Source organism: Rhipicephalus microplus, chromosome 5 (genome assembly GCF_043290135.1).
Source record: "Rhipicephalus microplus isolate Deutch F79 chromosome 5, USDA_Rmic, whole genome shotgun sequence".
NCBI lineage: Eukaryota > Metazoa > Arthropoda > Arachnida > Ixodida > Ixodidae > Rhipicephalus > Rhipicephalus microplus.
The window spans coordinates 209,652,775-209,675,528 of NC_134704.1; the positions used below are offsets into that span (position 1 = coordinate 209,652,775).

The 22,754-nt window shown below is 46.3% G+C and overlaps 2 protein-coding genes across 19 annotated transcripts in view; one reads left to right on the plus strand and one right to left on the minus strand.

Annotated features, from left to right (window-relative positions):
* LOC142818109 (uncharacterized) overlaps positions 1-22,754 on the minus strand; it is a 495,850-nt gene that overhangs the window by 433,898 nt on the left and 39,198 nt on the right. For 5 of the 17 annotated variants that reach the window (XR_012895580.1, XR_012895578.1, XR_012895579.1 and 2 more), the window contains exon 3: positions 12,532-12,665. The exons of 10 other annotated variants lie outside the window; for them this stretch is intronic. The gene's annotated coding sequence lies outside the window, so the exon portion shown is untranslated. Of the gene's footprint in view, positions 1-12,531; positions 15,549-17,497; positions 18,001-22,754 lie in introns of those variants that run through there. 2 more of the 17 variants (XM_075896453.1, XR_012895584.1) reach the window with 2 other exon arrangements.
* The window catches only part of LOC119173543 (uncharacterized), a 699,991-nt gene that overhangs the window by 390,879 nt on the left and 286,358 nt on the right, over positions 1-22,754 (plus strand). The window lies entirely within an intron of this gene.

Genomic DNA, 22,754 nt, shown 5'->3' on the forward strand with positions numbered 1-22,754 from the left:
CGAGTAGTGACATATCAAATATAACTTTCAAGTACTTTGCTATCGATTCAGCGCATGATTTAAGCAGGAAATTGGGTAAGTCGTCAGGACCACACGCTTTAGAAGAGTCGAGCCTTCGAAGCAACGATTCAATGCCGTGTGTACATATGACAACATCATCCATGTCGCTTATCGTTTCAAGTACCGGTGGGACGTCTTCAGAAGGCATTACTGCAGGAGTGAAGACGGAGCAGAAGTAGGCGTTAAAGCATTCTGCCTTGTCAGCGTCTTCGCGAACAATGACGTCACCAGACACGAGTGGAGGGATAGTTACAACATCCTTGCCATTCTGCTTCACGTGCTTCCAGAACACTTTCGGTTTATCTTTTAGTCTTGTTTGAATAGTTCCCGAATAACTGTCTTTGGCAATGCGTGTTGCTTCTTTAACTTCACGAGTTATTTCTTTCAGTTTTTTCTCTGTCTCTTTTGAAGCTTTTCTGCAATAAGCGCGATAAGTTCGTTGTCTTTTTTGTGTGAGCTGGCGCAAGGTTTTCGTAAACCAAGGCTTGCTTCTACCCTGTCTCGCCGTCAACACCCAAGTTGGGACGAACAGCTCACGTAATTCGAGTATTTTCTGCTTGCTACAGAAGCGATTTGGGGACATCGCTACAGAAGCGATTTGGGGACAAGACGCACCTGGAGCAAGAATATTTTGCCAAGCTACGGATGTTAAGCCCTGTCCGTTCATCGACTGACACCGAAGCGCTGCGCAGCTTGTACGACCAAGTTCTCGTTATTATCCGAGGCTTAGAAACTTTGGGTGTGCACAATTGGTCATTTTCGTTAATGCTCTGCGACAAATTACTGCATGCCTTCCACGGGATATAGTAGTGCAGTATCATCGATCGTGTGCCGTCCGGTTGGCATATGACACGAGAGCTGAAGCTACACACGTGGGACTGGACCGTGTGCTCAACTTCCTGTGTATTGAGCTGGAAAGCCTAGAGAAGAGTAATATTAAGGATACCAGAGGACGAGAACATGGAGCACTCCCCGTGGCCAGCCAGTAGACGTACTGTCGGCGTGGGAAACTAACGTCATCTGTGCTTCACAGCAACTTGGTCCGAGAAAAAAAAGAACAACTGCGTAGTCTGCTCGTCAAGTCATCACGGATAGGAAGCCTGCACAGCTGACTTGTCACTGACGCAGAAGAAGGAACTGCTTTCCAACGACAGAAGGTGTTTCCGCTGCACCACCAAAGGACATCGGGCATGGGACTGCAAAAAGATTTCCTGCTCCAGATGCCAAGCTCGACACGCTAAAGTATGTGCGATACCGATAGGTGTTCGAGGAAGTCAGACTATGCTAACAAAAACAACGAAAAAAACTACGACAGTCTGCGCATCACTTGGAAGAATACCCGTCAAGGAAAGCTCTATCACTTGCGTTTTCCTTCAGACTTTCAGAGCATGGGCCATGAATGATGAAACCTGCCACTACATACGAGGCGTTTTTGATCGTGGCAGTCAGAGGACTTTCATAACTGAAGATCTGTCTAAGCACTTCCAGCTGAAAAGCGTGGGAACAACTCGAATAGCCTTCAATACTTTTGCAAGGGCATCGGACTAAGAGGCTAAGAGGCGTCGCATCGTAGAACTATGACTGCTAAGCCAGGTTTCCAACGCGGAAACAGTCTTAACTGCAATAGAGATCCCAAGCATTTGCCAGGGCATCGCAGAGACTGCAATGGACGTAGCCATCGTTGTGTCTTTCAAGAAGCTGGAAAATGATGTCGCCGATTAGCTCGAACATCCATATATCATCACTAAGATTGGCATCAGCGTACTTATCGGGTCCGATCAGATGTGAAAAGTGTTGACCGGCGAAGTTTCACGGTGCGAAGGCAACGAATCATTGATCGCACTGAATTCCAAGCTTGTATGGACTTTCCAGGCAAGCACATCGCACTTGGTGTCCCGGCCAACTACTTCACAAATGATGGTGTGCGTGCTAAAGCCCAAGCTACCGATTCCGACGAGATTTTGCGCTCCTTTGGGGAACTTGAAGACATAGGAATTACGGACACGATAAACAAGCCACCTGAAATGAGCAACACCATGAGGCATTTTAAGCAAACGATTAGCTTTATAAAGGTAAGATATGAAGTGGCTCTCTATTGGAAGGATAATTTCAAGCTTGCAAGCAACAAGCAAGTCGCCATTACCCGACTAGACAAGCTGGTCAACCGTCTCGACTCTAGGAAAGGACTGCTCGAAACGTATGACCGTACCATAAGAGAGTACTTGAGGGCAGGACATGCAGAAGTAGTCAGTGATGTATGTGCCTGCAGAGGTGACGAAATTATATTACATGCCGCACAAGGAAGTCATGCGTGAACAAGCACTGATGACGAAAATGAGAGTGGTGTTTGACGCTTCGTCACATGCCATAGAATGCAAGTCCCTTAATGACTGCCTTGAAAAAGGTGACAACTTATACCAAGACCTCGAGGAAATTTTGCTACGCTTCAGAACGCACCCGGTGGCAGTTATCGCGGAAATAGAAAAGGCATTCCTTCAGATTGCGATTAAGGAGGACGACAGAAACGCTTTCCGCTTTCTCTGGTTTGCAGAAGCAGATTTATCCAAGGGCAAGCTGCAAGAGTACAGGATGACACGAGTGCCTTTTGGAGCTACATGTAGCCCTTTCTTGCTCACAGCTACCATTCTCTACCACGCGAAAATAGCACGGGTTGCCATGGCACACACAGCGCAAACTCTTGCTGAGTCGTTTTACGTAGATGACTTGGTCACTGGTGCCGACACAGTAGAGGTAGCCGCGAAACTTTGCCGAGAAGAGTTCACAATAATGAAATCGGCTGGCATGACATTGCGGAAATGGACAACAAATTCAGAAAATTTGATGCGAACGCTTGAAAATCAAGTCGAATCTTCTAGTAATGAGATGGTCGTTCTTCCCGAAACGTCGGTCAATATCCTGGGTTTGGTTTGGAATCCTGCAAAGGATGAATGAAACTTTTCGGTTGAAAATCTACTCCGGTTTTCGACAGCACAGACGGACACAAAACGATTCATCTTGCAGTCAGCATCACGAATATTTGACCCGTTGGGATTTGTGGGACCATATACAATTGCCATACGAAGATTGTTCCAGAAACTGTGGGTACGAGGGATTGGCTGGGATGAAGTACTACCCAATGACCTGCAAAAAGAATGGAATGATTGGGTCATCCAGCTGCCGCAACTGCACGACTTCGTCGTTCCTCGCTATCTGGGCGGCGGAGCAAGGAAACCCAATGTGCTTCAAGTACATATTTTCTGCGATGCCAGTCCAGCGGCATACAAAACAGCGATATACGTCTTGTCAAGTCTTGAGAAGCTGAAACTGTTCATTGCGAAGTCCCGTGTAGCACCCATTAAGGAGACAACGCTGCCGCGATTGGAGCTGCTGGCTGCCTTAATCGGCTCAAGAATGTTGGCATACGTGAAAAGCGCTTTGAGAAATGTTCAAGTTGACTATACGATGTGGACAGATTCCTCCATTGTGTTGTCATGGATTAAAGAAGACGTAAAAAAGTGGAAACAGTTCGTAGCCAACAGAGGCAATGAAATAGGTGCACTAATAATCCATCAAAGTGGAGATACTGTCCTGGAACGGATAACCGGGCCGACCTACTCACGCGTGGCGCGACGCTTGAGACTGCTCTGCAGCTCAAAATGGTGGCATGATCCTGTAGGCTAACTAAACCGATGTCTGATTGGCCCCTACAGTTCAGTGAACTAGACATAGCGGAAGCCACCCAAGGTGAAGTTACAACAGTCCACATCGCACTAATGACACGCTTCTCAGTTCCGATAATTGATATTCGACGGTACAGCAGGCTTCAGCACCTACTCAGAGTCACGGCATGGGTTTTCAGATTTACTAACCGATGCAGAAAAAGAACGGATCATACGGGACATCTCGTGGCAAAATAAATCCTGAACGCTGAGCACTATTGGATAAGATGTACACAAGAGCAAGGCTTTCTTGAAGAACTCACCGCTTTGCCCATCGGCCAACCAGTTGAGTCTACATCTCGAATCGCTGAACTGCGCCCTTACATAGACAAAGACGGAATTCTACGGGTCGGAAGCCGTTTATACCTCATGCATTCCACACAAGATGTCAAGCACCCAATTCCAATGCCGTCAAGCCACCACTTTTCGGCACTTTTGGCAAACAGAGCCCATCTTCAAGTCCTACATGGAGGAGTTAGAGATACACTTACGCAGCTTCGGGAACGCTACTGATCGGCCGAGCTCGCTCTTTGGTAAAAAGAGTGCTGCATGGCTGCAATATATGCAAGCGTTTCAGTGCGGGCCAAGAAGTGCTGAGACTGCTCCGTTAACAAGTCATCGAGTGTCACCAATGAACCCGTTCGAAGTTGTAGGAGTCGACTTCGCGGGCCCTCTGTATGCACGCACCGAGAAAGGGGACACGAAGCGCTACGTTGCACTTTTTACGGGCGCCGTATCTAGAGCCGTGCATCTCGAGTTTATCTCGGAAATGACATCCGAGGCTTTCCTGCTGTGCCTAAGATGATTTGCAGCTGGGAGAGGATTACCTAGGGTGATCCATTCTGACAACGAATGAAGCTTTCACAAGACATCAGCAGACATAAAGCGACTACACCGAATATTCTCTGAAGAGGACGTCGCTGGTCACCTCAGCAACAATGGCATTTCGTGGAAGTTCATTGCACCAAATGTTCCCTGGTGAGGTGGATGGTGGGAGCGCCTGTTGCGATCAGTGAAGCTTCCGCTGCGAAAAGTTATCGGCAAAGCTCGTCTGAACTACGAAGAAATATCGACAGTGCTGGCGGAGGTCGAAGCAGTGGTAAACTCTGACTTTCATCAAAACAGATGCAGGAGAACCTTGCACTTTGACACCAGCCAAACTTCACCTTGGACGAAGGTTGACTTCCATACGGTATGCGACCGCTGACGAAGTCAACAGTAACTCCAAGCGAGCAGACGCCATACGCAGACACAACTACAGGAAGCTGCTGGTTGAAAGTTTTTGGAAGCGTTGGCAAAAAGAATACCTGTTGCAATTACGATCTGCACACTTTGCCGAAACGAAATCAAATACAGCATTGAAGCAAGGGGACATCGTTCTAGAGGATGCGGACAACACGCCACGCCAGCTATGGAAGCTTGCAAAGGTCACGAAAGTGTACCGCAGTGCCGACGGTCTCATTCGTTTCTGCAAGATCAAGTTGCAAGGCGGTCACCTTGTGATCAGGCCGATACAAAGACTGTACCCACTTGAACTATGTGTTTATTTTGCGCGGCCGGGAATGTTAAATATTTTTCACGTTACAGGCTGGAACAAGGAAACGAAAAAGAAGAAGAGCGCGAGCGAGAGACGCTGGGATGCTCAAGTGACAGCAGAGCGGTTACGAGCGCAGTTAAATAAACAAGTATTTTTTTTCTTATACCTTAAAGACGGAGTTGAGTCTGATCGCAGTGTCTGGAACGCCATCGTTTTTAACACACCTAGTTTTTTCGCTAATCCCTCTTCAATAACTGAACGTTGACTTCCACTGCCTAATAACAAACGGCAATGTCGGCCACATGTTTCTCCTTCTACGCACGCTACAGCCGTCTGCAAAAGCACAAACGTATGCTTGATATTTTCGCTTGCATGTTGAGTAGACGTGGTCGCTTCGGCTTGCGCTGTTGAGACCAGCTCTGCCCTTGTTTTCTGCATCACAGTTCTACACAGTTATGTGGCATGTCGTCCCTTGCATTGCTTGCATTTTACTTGGGCTTTGCAAATGCGTGCAGTGCGGTTTGGTCGTGTGCATCTGAAGCATGCTCTGTTTTCTGTAAGCATAGCTTTCTTTTCATCCATTGGAATGTTCTGGCGACAGTTTTTGGTTGCGTGGGTTTTCTGCTTGCAAAATAAACCTATTCTGTGCGCTGAGCTATAGAAGCTTTAAGTGGCGCGTATCTGTCGGCCATTCTCTCTTGGTTTTGAAGTTATTCTCTTTTGTTCACGTTGTATTTCTTCACAAAAAAGCTGCTTGCTCTCTTAAAAATATTATAAGTCTGTCCAGCTTTTCTTCGCATGATTTTCCTGATGGGTTGCTTTGCTCACCGTTTTCTGAATCTGAGCTGTTTCTGATAGCCTCTTTTGACTTGAACTGCACCTGATACTTCTGGTGGAATTGTTCTTTTCATTACCGGTAACAACATCGGCGCATAGCTCTCGGTTCCCACATTTAGGGAATTGAGTGCCAAAATATTAACTTGCACTCTGTGTACTAGCTCATTTAAATCATTTGGTGGTTTTGGGACGCTAAACCACACATATCAATCAATTTAAGTCATTGGTATCTTGAGCAGACCTCACTTTCTCCAAACTCAAGAGCTCATTTATGCGCATTTCAATGGGATTTTCGCGATTTCCGAACGTTTTTCGCAGTATTTTGATTGCTTCATCGTAATTTTTCTCTGCCGGGTACTGAAGTTCTTCAATAGCAGCCGCTGCTTTTCCGGTTAGTGATGCTAACAAGTAATTGAACTTTTGTCCCTTGCTCATATTTGGTCTCAGGTGAACTGCCGACTCGTACTGAGCCTAAAAGCGGTTCCATTTCAAAGCTTTCTCCACAAACTTTATCATTTCAAGATTTGGTAGCTTAACTAGTTCCGTTGCTTCTCTTCCTGCACTTAAGGGCGTCACCTTCCTTGTCCTATTGCTTGAATCTGATTGTGCAGGCTGTCGAAGTCTGAATTCTATCGCCGATGAGGTAGTCATTCATTTCATGTCATACTCTATGACCCTTTCGAATTGAGCTTCGGCATTGTCTTCTGTCAGAAACTTTTTTATTTGCTCGTTCACGCTCTTGAGACTGTCGCTTATTCCCTTAATCTACGCCTGCCTTGTAAGCAGCTGCTCCCGGTTAGCTCCATCATTAATTTGCTGCTTGGCTACGTTAGTCAGTCGCGTGATCTGGGAGCGAAGCGCTTTCCTTTTTTTGTTATCACTTTCTTGCTCATATTGAAGCAGTTAACAATGACTCCTTACTTGTGAATCGTTCGTTCTGATGCTCTTACTGTCCACCGTGGTCTCGTTGCTCGATCCAGGTAGATCCTCTGCTCCTCCGCCGTCTTCTTCTCTGCTGCTCCGTGGCAGGTTGACCTTTCTTGCCGGCGAGGAGGTAGTATCCTGGTTCACGGCACCATTATTAAGACGATGGAGACCAGGGGCTGCTTCGAACAAATACGGCTTATTAGAAGAAGTGAAGTAACACGTGCTCGCTCCAGGTAGCAGTCTTTCTTCTTCTTCCGGCGTTTGATGATGATATTTTATAGTAAGTAAAGCCTAAGCGCCAATCGCTAGACGCGTCCTTGGCCGCTGCTGAGCAGCTTGCTTGCAGCAGTCCCGACAATAGTGGGATTGAAGATGGCGAGTTTGACAGCTGGTGTACAGGTAAGGCAGTGGTGTATCCTTACCTCCAGGTACGTCACTGCCTTGTTGCACGAGATCGGCTGGTCACCTAGCACAAGCTCTCGGATGGCCCTCTTCGCAGTGGCTCTGGGATGAACCAGCAGCACTTCCACCTTCATGGACGGCACTGTCAGTCTGATTGCTTTTAATAAAGGTGACATCCTTCGCGGAGCCTATCAGCGGGCACTTTAGGGCCGCGATGTTCTACTAGGTCTTTTAACCCACAGCACCACATCATCTGCATACAAGGAGCACTGCATGGAGTAGCGCTTCACAACGGATATCGCAAACAGCAGCCCCTCCAGCACCAGGTTGAACAAAATGGGGTTCAGGACACAATGTTGAGGAACGTCAGCTCTCAGCGGCCGTGAATCTCTGAACGCACGTATAACTAAAACGCAGATGATTCGTCATGCCAGAAAGGCACTGATTAACGTACGTAGACAGTCCACGATGCCGAGTGCGGCCGAAGCACTTTCCATGGCTATACGACGCAGGCTGTCAAAAGCACTCTGGACGTCCAGGAGGACGAGGAGGGCCACCCCACCATTCTTCCTGGCCTCCTCCAAGGTAGAGATGACGTTCGCGATGGAGTCCGCTGAGCATCGGTGGCGCCGGGAGCCCGTCTGCTGTCACAGTAGAAACTAATTTGCCCCCGCAATTTAATTTAGGTGCCCAGTGCTATGGCTTCTATGAGCTTGCAGCAGCAGAGGTGATCACAGTTCGCTTTGATGAGCTTCCGACTTTTCCGAAGCGAGGTTAAATGGACGAAAGAAGCTTGCCAGGACCTTAATTTTCAGCAAACCCCATTTTAACACAAACGAAACAGAAGGACCTATGCAGGTTCGCTTGCAGACGGCTCTCTTTGCAGTAGCCAGTTATGGCCAGGGCGGCGATGAGAGAGCTGGTGGTGGCGTTTTCGCAGCATCAGCTGAGAAGTCTGAAGTCTATGAACGCTAGCGTCAACGCTGCCGCTAGTGGTAGCTTTATTGTCAGCACAAGATCTGAGTAAAGTGCACCATCTTCTTGTTGCGCCGCAGCCACACATCGTTTCCTTTATTGGGACATGGTCTCACTTCATTGATCGCCTTCCACTTGTAAATTAACACAAAATAAGCTTCCTGCCAGTGCTTCATGAGAAGAGCGTTATGGTTCCTAAAAATGTATAGTTTCCTGAATGTTATATATTTTTTCTGCCTCCGTTTGTGGTCCTAGAAGCCTTTATTCAACAATGCACGACTCTCTGTTTTACACACAAATACACACTCAATATATGTATATATATATATATATTTACCATACACACAGGCTCTCGTTAGAGCATAGGGTTAAGGGGGGCTTACAAAAAAAAGAAAGAAAAATGAGAGCGTATACAGTTTAAATATACAAATAAATGCAACATAACAGCCGACACTAATAACAGTAATAGAAGAAGGAAAATACAGTCACCAAGTATATGCACCTCCATACAAATGTCTATGAAATGATGCTACATGTAGTAAGAGAGTAGTTTCTCACGGAATGCGTTGTTGTTAGTGACTGAAACTATATCGTCGGGAAGATCATTCCACAGTGAGATTGCCTGTGGCAAAGCAGATAAGTTGAACGCGCGTGTTCTGCCAAAAATACGCTTAAAGCTGTGCTGATTTTGCATGCGTGCAGATATCCGATCCGGTGTGTGTAGAGGGAAAGCGCATAGATTTCTGCTATTAATGTACTTGTGAAACATCACAAGGAGGGCTATCTTGCGGCGGATATCGGATGGTTGTAAACCGATCTCGTGTTTAATTTGAGATACACTGCTGTGACATTGGTAGTTCTGAGTGATCTAGAGGGCTGCTCTGTTTTGAATGATTTCGATCATCTGTATTAAATAGTTTTGATAAGGTGACACCAAACTAGTGAGGCATATTTCAACTGTGGACGTACGATTGTTAAATATGCTATTTTGCGGACGCTCGACGTGGAGTAATGGAGATTTCGACGTAAATAACTTAGTGTTTTGGATGCCTTGGTACAAATGGAAATTATGTGGGAAGACCATGAATGTTTAGAGTCAATAATAACCCCTAGATATTTGTATGATATGGTTCGAGATACTTCACTATTTTTAATTTTGTATGAAAAAGTGGAAATCGAGGTTTTTCGAGAAATCAACATTATTTTACATTTTGAAATGTTCAAGCTCATTAACCACATATTACACCAACTGCAAACGAGATCCAGGTCCCCTTGAAGGGCCTCATGATCACAGGGAGACGTTATGGTTCAATAAATGACACAGTCGTCTGCAAACAGGTGTATACGGGATGAAATGTTAGTCGGCAGATCGTTGATGAAGATTAAAAATAGTAGAGGGCCAAGGACGCTACCCTGCGGCACTCCTGAAGTGACTTCTGCGATATCTGAATGAGAATCATTTGCAAATGTGAGCTGTTCACGAAATGAAAGAAAATTTCGAAGCCATAATAGCCTTAAGGAGTCCAATTTAAGAGAAGACAGTTTGGAAATCAGACGACAATGGGCGACAAGGTCAAAGGCCTTCGAAAAATCGAGAAAAGCGCAATCTGTCTGTGTGTTCATGTCCAAGTTAGTCTGTAGATCTGTCATGAATTCAAGTAGTTGTGTATCGCAAGCGAAACATTTCCTAAAGCCATGTTGGATGGAACTAAAAAAGTTGTTTGTTTCAAATTGAATGTAAATGTGAGAAGCATTGATATGTTCAAGTAATTTACAGCTGATAGAGGTTAACGAGATGGGACGATAATTTTCAACCTGATCTTTACATCCTGCTTTAAATATGGGAATAACTTTTGCGACTTTCGAGTCCCTAGGAAGCTGACCGGCACACAAAGACTGTCTGAAAATGTGAAATAATATTTGAGAGGACGTGGGAATTGTATTTTTTAGTATCTTTGAATTGATATTATCTAGACAATTAGAAGTAGAAACTTTGAGGTTGTTGTTTAGTTTAGTGATGCCCTCAATGTTAATATCTACGGGTGCCATGAAAGGGTAATCAAGTTCCGGAAACTTAGGAATGCTAGAATGATTTTCCCGTGTGAAAACAGAAGAAAAAATAGTGTTAAATGCAATTGCACACTGGTCTCTTGGGAGAGGTAATTGATTTTTGCCTTTCAAAGTAATATCTGTCACAGCAGAAGCAGGTGATAATTGTTGCCAAAATTTTCTGAGATTGCATTTTAATAATGATGGTAGGCCATGTTTAAAGTACTTGTCTTTAGCAGTGAATAACGCAGAAGTATAACTTTTAAGACATTCCTTATATGAATTCCAAGCAGAAGCACTACAAGCGTGCATCGCGGTCCTGTACAGCCTTTTTTGATTTCTTAAAGTTCGCAAATATTTGTGAAACCATGGGTTTCTCTTGTCATTAGATATGGCAGTTTCAGGGATGTATTTGTCGAGTAATAAAGTAATCTCCTCTCTAAACAATGACCAATTTTCATCGACGGTACGACTTGACATTGAGGGCAAGAATGCGCTGTGATAGAATTCTTCCAAGTCAAAATTCATACAACTATAATGGGACTTACTGTAGTCTCTAATCACTTTTGTTGTTTTACCCACAACTTTGAGAGGAATGTTTATTGATAATTGAACGAGCTTATGGTCACTGAACCCTTCAAGGCAAGAGATTCCACCTACATTATCAGGATCTGAGGTAAGTAATAAATCCAAAATATTATTGCCCCGTGTTGGCTGGTTGATTTTTTGAGCGAAATTAAAATCAAGGGCAAAATTGACAAAGTCAAGAGACATTTTTGAGGTGGATGAACAATTGATCCAGTCAATTTGTAGTAAATTGAAGTCACCAAACAGATAGACATTATTAGTGCGGTATTTCTCAATAGCTAATGTGGTGCTGCTGCGAAGGTGATCTATAAATGATGGTTCAGAATCGGGAGGACGGTAACATGCGCCTACTAGTATTTTAGTGGCACAAATCGTGCACGCGATCCAGACAATTTCTAAGTTTGTGTTTGTGTCGATGACAAAAGTAGGTATAGATTTTTATAGCAATAAGGACACCTCCTCCACGTTTGCTTTGTCGATCACGTCGGAAGACGTTATAATCGGCATTCCCGTGAAGAACTTCACTGTCATCAACATCCTGAGTAAGCCACGTTTCAGTGAGCAGGAGGACATCAGTTAGGCTATCTTCTAAGAATGAACAAATCAGATCACGCTTGTGCAGTAAACTGCGAATGTTAGTAAAGGAAACACATAGAGCCGGTGCAGATTTACTCAGAATTTCTCTAAAAACATGCGCACGCCTATGCCTCAGCTATCTAGCAGACAGCTTGACTGCGTGAGTAGCACTATCATATATGTACGTTTTATCGCCCATGCGCAGACGATCAACGACGAGCTTGTAGGGTTTGTTTTCATTTTTAGCAAATTCGATTAGCTTTCTTCTGGCTAGTAGCGTGGGTAAAGAGAAATGTTCACGTACTGAAAATGTCGATCCCTTTAGTTTATGAGCTGAAGCAAGAACGCTCTGCTCATCTTTGAAAAAAGCAAATTTTGCTATTATAGGCTGGTGTTTGCCAAAAGCAAAGCGACCAAGTCTGTGAACTCGTTTAAATTGCGCGGCACTTGTATTCTTTAGTAGTTTCTCCGAGCAAAGTTTAATCACCTTCTGCTCAGATTCATTCAAGTCATCGTTTTCATCATCTTCTATTCCAAAAATTAGCAAGTTACACCACCTGAGTCAGTTTTCCGTGGCATCACATCTGGATGTGATTTCCACGAGTTTCTTAGAGATGGAGGACATAGCGTAACTCGAAGTTCCGCTCTACATATATATATATATATTGAATGAACTTGCAGATAGCACATTTGAAAAGGAAATCGTATTTACTAACGTGTCGGCCGTGGCACGGCCTTCGTCAGAGTATATATATATATATATATATATATATATATATATATATATATATATATATATATATATATATATATATATATATATATATATATATATATATATATATTGCCATGACATCTTACCTTCATTCAAACAACGTGCCCATCACTGCGTGCGCAAAGACACACATGCGCGCCGGCTAGTCTTGCGCAGAAAGAACGATCGCACGAGCACCCAGCCGGATCCGGCTGATGTTCGCCACGTGCTCGTGACTTCTCTGGAAAAGGAAGAAGAAGGCAGTGGAAGGACATCTTTGGTGTTCGACTGACACGTTCTACGACCATAGACACTTTGAGTTACGGGCACAGATTCACGCGTAAATAATTATGTTTTATTATACCCCACAGTTCTTCAACATTGCTACATTTCTGCTGGAGGTGCTTGCTTTGAATCAAAGCCTATGAATGCAAAACAGCGTTGCCCCAACCACGAGCGAGTTGATCCTGTGGAGCTGACACCTGTACATCAGAGGACCAGTCGCCGTCTTCGAGGGGATACACCAGGATTCAGTTTACTCCTCTTCGCGCCGAGGGAAACTCAGTCAAAAGACGCCGCCACCATGACAAGCCAGGTAACACCGGCACACAGTGGTGATCAATCAGCCTCACCAGCCACCAGTATTTCATAGCGACTGGTGTGAACACGTAAAAGATTGGCTGAACCTCTCTGAGAGAGTGGTGAGCTTGAACGGTTGGGACGAGAGAGAGAAGCTCCACTGTGTATACTTTGATTTGGAGAACTTTTCAAAGACCTGGTATGAGAACCATCAAACGTCCTTTACTACATGGGATGAATTTCGGCGACAAGCTCTGTCTACTTATGCCAGCACGGATCACAAAGAAAAGGCGCAAGCTGCGCTTGAAACCAGAAACCAACTCCCCAACGAAAGTGTAGCAATGTACATCGAGGACTTTATCCGCCTGTTCAAGCGTGCAGATTCCAATATGACTTAAGATAAGAAGCCGCGCCACCTCATGCGTGGGGTGAAGCAAGAGCTATTCGCTTCTCTTGTCCGCAACCAACCACGTACACTTGATAAGTTTCTTGCGGAAGCGACAGCCATCGAGAAAACGCTTGAACAGCGGGCTCGACACTACAATTGGTACGTAAACTACGCACCTGCTAATGTCTTCTCTAGACGCCTGCAAAGTGACATGGACGCCCTGTGAGAACTTATTAGGTCGGTGATCAGAGAAGACCTCCGCAAGTTGCAAGCACCTCAATCTACAGCAGCACTTTCTGTTGTCGGCGTAGTACAAGATGAACTGAGGCAGATAATACGTAAGCCGGAGCGTGAGCTACAGCCAATCCAACGCATCTCAACCTACTCTGAAATACTCTGACAACGCACGGCGCACAGCAATGCAGCAGTTGCGATAGCTGCTTCTTACCCACTGACGGTACGCAGCGCACTTCGTCCACATGAACCGACGGCTACCTACGTGCCACGAGCCTGTAGCGTAGCTCGCTGCGTGGATCAAAGGCGCAGGAAAGGTGACATCTGGCGTGACCATGAGAACAGGCCTTTGTATTTCCTACGCGGGGAAGCAGGTCACCTGTATAGGTTCTGTTTTTACAGACGGGCAGGATTAAGGGGCTTTCCGTTGTACGCACCATGCTCTCGAAACGGTGAACGGCCAGTGGAGATCGAAGGGTACCTGTCCACGCGCCAGAGCCCACTTCTTCCACGCCAACATCAGCCAAGGTCGCCGTCACCCAGGCGTTACAAATCACCCAGCCCACGTGCTTTTTTCGCACGGCCTGGGCACAGTTCTACAAGCCCACACCCGGCTAACTGACGCAAGAGACCTGTGGAGGTGAGGCTGCTGATAAATACAGTTGCGAAGATCCTCCATCACGGTTTCAAGTTGACGATGCTATCTTTCCTGAGGATAAGCGCAGTAGTGCGAAAATTACTTCAGATATGCGGTTAAAAATAGACGAATACAAGCTGAATACTTTAGTTGACACCGGCCCTGATTATTCGGTAGTGAATCACAAATTTGCAAAGAAACTAAAAAAGGTTGTGACGAAATGGAGTGGGGCACAGATAAGCACGGCACGTGGCCACACTATTTGCGCCGCTTGGCAGGTCCACCTCAAGTCTCGAAATAAGAGGCTTTACTTACGTTGCTGACTTCATCGTACTGCCGGACTGTTCAAGGGAGCTTACACTAGAAACGAGTTTTCAGCAAGCCAATTGTGCCATAAATATTCTGCGCAGATCCAGTGTAACGTTTTCGACGGAACAAGCTATGTCGGTCAGGAACCGGAAAAGTGACGTCTTACTGCTCTGCAAGTTGTTGATGATGACGTCACAGTGCCACCACGCTGTGTGTAATGGTGCTTGTCAAAAATAAGGCATTTTATGACCACGAAGGAATAGCGGATAGAAATGTAGGGCTCTTTTTAAACAAAGCAATTAGCGTGGAGAGGGGTCTTCTTCACTTAAGGAATGACCGCTCAATTGTCCTTCTTACTAATTTTGGGAATGAATGCATGCACACCGCGCAAGGTATGGCTATCGCCTATTTCCGCGAGTTCAGCATGGTGACCGAACTATGTAGTTTAGCGACAACGCCAACCACTCCACAAGAGACCTGCAACGTCGACGCATCAGTTAACGTCAACCATAGGCTCCCAGAATGTCAAAAGAAACGATTGTTTCCCCTTATAAAAGAACTTTCGGACTGCTTTTCAACGTTCTCTAAGGTGCGACGCATGGCTATTGCCAAACACAGGTTTATCACAGAAGAAGCCAGGAGACCAATTTACGTGCACCCATATCGAGCATCGCAAAAGGAAAGAGACGTCATCAAGAAACAAGGGGAGGAGATGCTTTCAGATGACGTTATCAAGCCTTCCAGCTGTCGATGGGCGTCTCCCGTTGTGCTCGTTAAAAAGAAAGATACAGCCTTCGATTCTGCGTAGACTATCGGAAGCTGAACAGCGTAACAAAACGGGATGTATACCCTCTGCTGCGTATCGATGATACACTCGATCGACTACGGAGTGCAAAACATTTTTCCTCCCTTGATCCCAAGAGCGGATATTGGCAAATTGAGATGGATGAGCGCGACCGTGAAAAGACGGCATTGATAACCCCAGAGGGCCTTTACGAATTTAAAGCGCTTTCATTCGGCCTCTGCACAGCGCCAGTGACGTTTCAGAGAAGGATGAACACTGTCCTCCGGGACTAAAATAGCAGTCCTGCTTGGTGAACTTGGATGACGTTGTCATAATTTTCACTACATTTGAACAACATATAGAGCGACTTTGTACAGTATTAGAGGCCATTCGTTCAGCAGACTTGGCTATCAAGCCATAAAAATGCCACTTCAGTTTTGAATAGCTTTGATTCCTCGGGCAAGTCGTCAGCCTTGAAAGCGTTCTTCGAGATCCCGAAAAGACAGGTGCTATCGCGAAGTTCCCGACACCCAAAGAAAACAAGTCAGTATGTCGCTTCTTGGGTTTATTCACGTACTATCGGCGATTTGTGCAATCTTTTTCGAACATTGCTGAACCACTTACTAATCTAACAAAAGACGACGTGCCCTTTATGTGGGATAGCGAACAACAGGAAGCAATTGATAAATTAGGAACACGCCTGCAAGCCTGTCCAATTCTCCCCCGCTTTGACGAGACTGCCAAAATTGAAGTTAACACTGATGCGAGTAACGTCGGCCTCAGTGCCATTAAAGCCCAGCGGCAAAATGGCCAAGAAAAAGTGCTAGCGTATGCCATCCGCAAGCTTTCGAAAGCTGAGACAAACTACTCTGCAACCGGAAAAGTGTGTCTCGTGGTCATCTGGGCCATAAATAAATTTCGACCTTACCTCTACGGTGGACCATTCCAAGCATCGAGTGACCACCATTGCCTGTGTTGGCTGGCGACTCTTGAGGATCCCTCTGGCCGACTAGCACTATGGAGCCTTAGGCTACAAGAGTACAGTATTACTGTGATGTAAAAATCTGCGAAAAAACACAACAATGCCGACTGCCTGTCACGTGCACCAGTGGAGACGAGTGAGCCGGAAGATGTAGACTTCCCGTTTCTAGACGTCGTGCTGGCATCAAAAATCGCTCAACAACAACAAGATGACCCCGATTTGATGCCACTTGTACAGCGTCTCCAAGGACTCAAAGTTAAAGTCCCGCGCAGATTATCCTGACGGCTCCTTTTGTTTTGTCTTCGAGAAGGGGTCCATTACAAGAGGACGTTCGAAACCAATAGTGACAACTTTTTACTCGTTGTACTTTCACCTTTGCGAAACGAGAATCTACATGCATGTTTTGATGAGCCAACATCTGGTCATATGGGTGTCAGCTGTATATTCGCCAAGATTTATCTGAAATACTACAGGCCAAAACTATTAGCATCAGTTCAGCACTATGTGAAAACTTGCCGTGAGTGTTAAAGACGGAAAACTTCATCCGTGAAACCTGCAGGCTTCCTCCAGCCAATAGAACCGCTGGATGCCCCATTCCAACAAGTCGGCATGGGTCTCCTAGACCCATTTACGACATGGACTGCACACAAGAAGTGAATTGTCGTAGCCACAGACTATCTCACTCGTTACGCTGAGACTGACTCGCTGTAGAGTGCAACCGGTATTGAAGTTGCCAAGATCTTCATCAACAATGTAGTCCTCAGAAATGTGCACCCGGCGTCGTAATGACAGATTGTTGCACGGCTTTTTACTGCAGACCCAATGAAATGCCTAATGAGAATGATCCATACAGACCAGAGAAGAACTACGGCATACCATCCTCACACAAATGGCCTAACGGAGCGCCTGAACAGAACTCTGACGAATATGCTTTCAATGTATGCCGACGTCGAGCATAAACTGTGGGATGAAATATTGCCCTACATCATGTTCGCATATAATACATCCATTCAAGAAACAACGCGAGTGACACCATTCGAACTTGTATTCGGCCGAACAGTCACCACTCCACTGGGTGCCATGTCACCACTGAATGAGGAAAGCAGCAATGCACCCGACCTAGACGACTTCTTGCAAAGAGCCGGGGAAGCATTACAGAATACGCCGCCAACAGCGTATCGACTACCACCGGTACAATCAGTGTCGTACCGAAGCGGATGATCATCCTGGTGAAAAAATGTTATTATGAACCCCATAATGTCGCCGTGGACTTTTTCAAAAACTTCTTAGTTGATACTTCAGGCCTTACGAAGTACTCTATTGTGTAAGCGGTGTGACGTACCAAGTCAGATCCGCTATACACGGGACCTCAAAATGCCGCAATCCTGCAGAGGTTGTACATGTAGTCTAAATGAAGCCCTACTATGAAAGATTATCGGAAAAGCAGTGACGCCTACCAGCAATCTATTCATTACCTGAAGCATTCGGACAATGCGTATGAGGAGGGGGATCATGTCACGACATCTTGCCCGCATTCAAACAACGCGCCCATCACCGCGCGCACAGGGACACACATGCGCGCCGTCTAGTGTTGCGCAGACACGATGATGGCACGAGTACCCAGCTGGAGGCGGATGATGTACGCCTCGCACTCGTGACTTCTCTGGAAAAGAAAGAAGAAGGCAGCGTAAGAATATTTCTGTTGCTCGACTGACACGTTCTACGACCAGTCACTTTGAATTGTGGGCACAGGTTCGCCCTTTAATAAATACGTTTTATTATACCCCCAAGTTTTCAACATCGCTACAATATATATATATAATATATATATATATATATATATATATATATATATATATATATATATATATATATATATATATATATATATATATATATATATATATATATATATATATATATATATATATATATATATATATATATATATATATATATATATGTATTGCCACTTGGCAGCTAGGTACGGTGAGCGCAAGCCATGGCTGCCCGATAGAATGGAAGACGATGTTCTGAAGCAGCATGCGCTCTGGTTAGTTGTTGATTATTGAAGCAGCCAACATGCCAGTTTTCGGTGCGTCTCCCCGCCGGCTCAGTTCTTTCGAGTTGAAAACCTTTCGTAGCACGTGACAACTAGTGGAGGGGCTGGGTAACCCCCAGCCGATGTTCCAAACGCCTCTGGGTAGCCCTATACCTGCAGTCACAACACCTGTTCACCGCTCAAGCCGAAGACTCCGAGGACTGCCTCCTGAGTGTGGATTTCTTCCCGAGATGATATCTGTCACACCCTTGAACGCTAGGAAAGGCACTGCAGCCTCCAACGCACCAGAAAGCGCTGCAGCCACGCTTTATACGCTGTAGAAGCCACGTGTGCCGAAGGTGTTTCACGGTTCCGTCTTGGAAGATGTCGAAAACTGGCTGGCTCACTTCGAACGGGTCTCTGATTACAATAGTTGGACCGACTTCGACAAGATGAGGAGCGTGTATTTCAGCTTGGAAGACGGCGCTTGTACATGGTACGAAAACCGTGAGCCTTTTTCCTCGTAAAAGCGTCTTTCGTCGATTTTTGCTGGCAAGTTGGACCAATCCCGATCGCCGTGAACGAGCTGAGTGATCGATTCTGTCGCGCCTCCAAATGCCGAATGAAAGCATCATGGTGTACGCCGAGGACGTGACGAGCGTCTTTCATCGAGCCAACCCGGCATGGCGAAAGAAAAGAAGGTCCGTCATTTAATGCGAGGAGTGAAAGAGCAATTTTTCGCTGGCCTCGTTCGCTGTCCCTCAAAGACCATGGTGGAATTTTTGACCAAAGCCATAACCATGGAACAAGTGCTGCAGCAGTGCTCTACTATGTACGACCGGCAAGTGAGTGTTGCTTCGTCCGCAGGTCAGATCGGAGAAACAAAAAGCAGCATCAACATCGAGCCTCTCTGTGACCTCATTTGATTGGTGGTGCGCGACGAACTACAAAAAATTCAGTGCCAGTACCAACCTGCAGGGTCTATTTGCAGCCTCGTCAAAAACGAAGTACGACCGGCTCTCCAAGTGCCGTCTTCCAGTTGTGTCCCGCCTGTCCCGACGAAGCCACATCGGGCATCATACGCAGAAGCTGCCAGTCGATATATTCCTGCTTTCCCGCGCTTCGTTAATCCTGTGCCTCAGGATGCGCTCCCTTCACTGCAGCCAATTCAGCACTTGTAAAATATACAGCCGCTTCCCAGAAAATCTGACGTATGGCGCTCACCGGACAGACGACAACTGTGTTATCACTGTGGTGAAGCTGGACATGTGTACAGAAAATGTCCCTATCGTCACCTTGGACTACAGGGTTTTGACGTCGACTCACCACGGCCGAGATTAGGCGAAAGACGGAAAGCTATTGAAGAATACCTTTCACAAAAGCGCATGCAATTGCGGTGGCAGTCGCTGTCTCCATCCACAAGGCGATCTTCTAGAAATTTTCGGAACCTCTCAGGGGCGGCGTCGGTGTGCTCGCCAAGCCCTAGGCACGAAAACTAACGACAGCGACCTTCGGGAGCGAGGCCACTGACACTCGACGCAAGAAAGGCCTCGCAGTGACGCAAGCACGGACCCGGAGCGATTCCCCGACGACAGCGACGAAAGCCCCAAGCAGATATTCTGCGGATATACATGTAGTAGTTGATAGCCACCACCACGTTAGTGCGTTTTTGGACACAGGTGTGGACTATTCGATCATGAGCGGAAAACTAGCAGCGCACATAAGGAAAGTTGTTACGCCTTGGTATGCAGCTCAAACTCGTACTGCCGGCGGGCACGTAGTGTAACATTCACCCAGCTTGCCACGCTGTTTTGTTTGGCTTTCTGATAAGCTTGCCTGCTTGCCGCGCTATCGGCTCCTCTTGCTTTGTTTTTGCGACCCTCTGATTGGTTCGCCAGTGCATAAAAAGTGCGTCGCTGAGTGAATAAAACGGAATTGTCTTCCTGGCACTGCTTGCGTCGTCTTTCCTCGGCACCCGTCGGTCGTCCAGCTGTCGAGTATGTAACAGCTGGTGGCAGCGGTGGGATTCGAACAACCGCCCCTGAAGAGACTGGTGCCTAAAACGAGCTGTGGTTAAAAACAGTTGGTGGCAGTGGCGGGATAGAGCGTGCGTCGGTGGTGGCCCTTGGCGTCCGTTTGGTGAGAGCACGGCTTGTTTGACTTCATTGGGAGCATTAGCGACATCTTCTTGGTAGTAGAGGGTTTGTTTTTGACTTTGCTAGATTTAATTATTACGTGTAAGAGTTACTTTTGTTATCAGCAGTCATGAATATCGGGTCGCTAGCGAAGTTCATCCTTGTGTTGCTAGCTGAAGAATTAGGCATCAAAGTGCAGAAGTCAATGCGTAAGCCTGATATTATCACGGCAATATCTTATCAACCTGCGGAGCGGAAGATGACGAGGTAGAAGAATGTTGGAAGGCAGTCTCCCGGCAATTGAAGCAGCAAGAGGTAGAACTGAAGTTGAAAGAGCTGCAACTGCAGAACCTTGAACGCAATGGTAGCTTCGACATGCGCGGGAACATGCAACCTTTCAAGGCTGGCAGTGACATCAATTTGTATTCGTCAACTTCGAGAGAACTTTTATTAGGGCAGTACTTGATAAAGAAACCTGGTAGCAATGCCTGTTGACATTGCTTCCCAACGAACCAGATGACATAGTCGTGAGAATGACAGATGAAGATGCAAGTATCTACGAAACAGTGAAGCTTCAGCTCAGAAAAAGGTACAGCTTGTCAACAGAAGTCCTGAGGATGAAGTATTGTAACACAAAGCGTAGTCAAGGGAAGTCCTACTCCAAGTACGGCTACAAATCTATGAGCTTGTTAGAAGAATGGCTTAAAAGCGCCAACGCATTCGAGGACAAGCAACGTGTGATTGAACTGATTTTGCTAGAGCAATTTTATGCATCTATTCCGGAGAAATTGCGCCTTTGGATTTAAGACAAGCCAAATGTGGAAACGCTGCAAATGGCAACTAGTTTGGCTGACGAGTACTGTTCCCGTAGGATGGGAAGTTTGGAAGACCTACGAAAGAAACCGTCGGGACCTTTCAAGAAATTTCAGAAAGGAGCGAGAGAAAGCAACCAAACGAAACCCGGCAACGTCCACCCCCTCCCAAGGGCACACGGTCAACCCGAGTGAACTCAAGAGTTCTAAGTTTGAAGAAAAACGGCCGTTGACCTGTTATAAATTACATCGTCCAGGCCACACCACCGCAGGCTGCAGCCAGCCCATTATTCCTGCTAATTCGCTAACAGAGGACAGCGACTTGCTCTCACCCTACATGTATGACATGGCGGTGAACGGCAACAGTTGCAAGGTTCTGCGTGATACAGATGCGACATTTGATATGGCCCACCCGTCATTTGTTCAGCCCGAACAGGAGCATGTTTGTGGGTGCGCCAGGCACTAGAACCCGACACGAAGTGCTTGCTGGTCACAAGAATTGAAATACAAGGTCCTTTCGGGAAATTCCATACTGAAGCTGCTGTTTCGGACAAGCCACCTCGAAAAATCCCCTACATGTTTTCTAACAGATTGATGAGGGACTTGCAAAATGCAGGAATGCAACCTAATGCGAACCCCGTAATGGTGGTCACTAGGTACCACACCAGAGCGCACACAGCCAGCGCTACTCGTGCCGCCGAAATCGCAGCTGACAGTGCCAACAGGGCTCCGGCGCTGGCTGCTGCAACGAGCGCAAGCGCCTCAGCCACGCCAGCCACTGAAAGCACTGGTAACCCCCCACGCCCGTCGCTTCCGCGTCCGGAGGCGAATCGATGAGCCCAGGCAGTAAAAATTTTCAGCTTCTGGCCAAGGTTGACAAAAGCGCTCTCAAGAAGGAGCAGGCAAACGACGAGTCACTGCAGACGTGCTGAGAAAGATCGAGACGGAAACAGAAAAGACCAGTGTCGTTCATTGTCAATGACGGCCTCTTGTACAGAAATTTCAAGCACAAAAAAGGTCGATGTTTCGAGCAGCTTGTAGTCACCTAAAGGTATCGCGTTGCGCTGCTGGGTTTGGTTCACAGCGACAGATCGGCTGGTAATTTAGAAATACACAAGCCCAAGAGGAGGCTGCTGAATGATTACTACTGGCCGATGTGCTTCAAGAACTCCGAGAACTAGGTGCGCTCCTGCAGCGTTTGCCAAAGGACGGGACGGCCAAACGAACGACTCAAGGTGCCTTTGGTCAAAGTACCTTTGATCGGAGAACCTTTTCGCAGATTGGTAATTGACATTGTAGGGCCCTTACCGGTAACATCGGAAGGCAATAGGTACTTGCTTACGCTCATTTGCCCCACGACGAAGTTTCCCGAAGCAGTGGTGTTGCCGGAATTAAGCTACACAGCAGTTGTTAACGCGCTACTCACTGT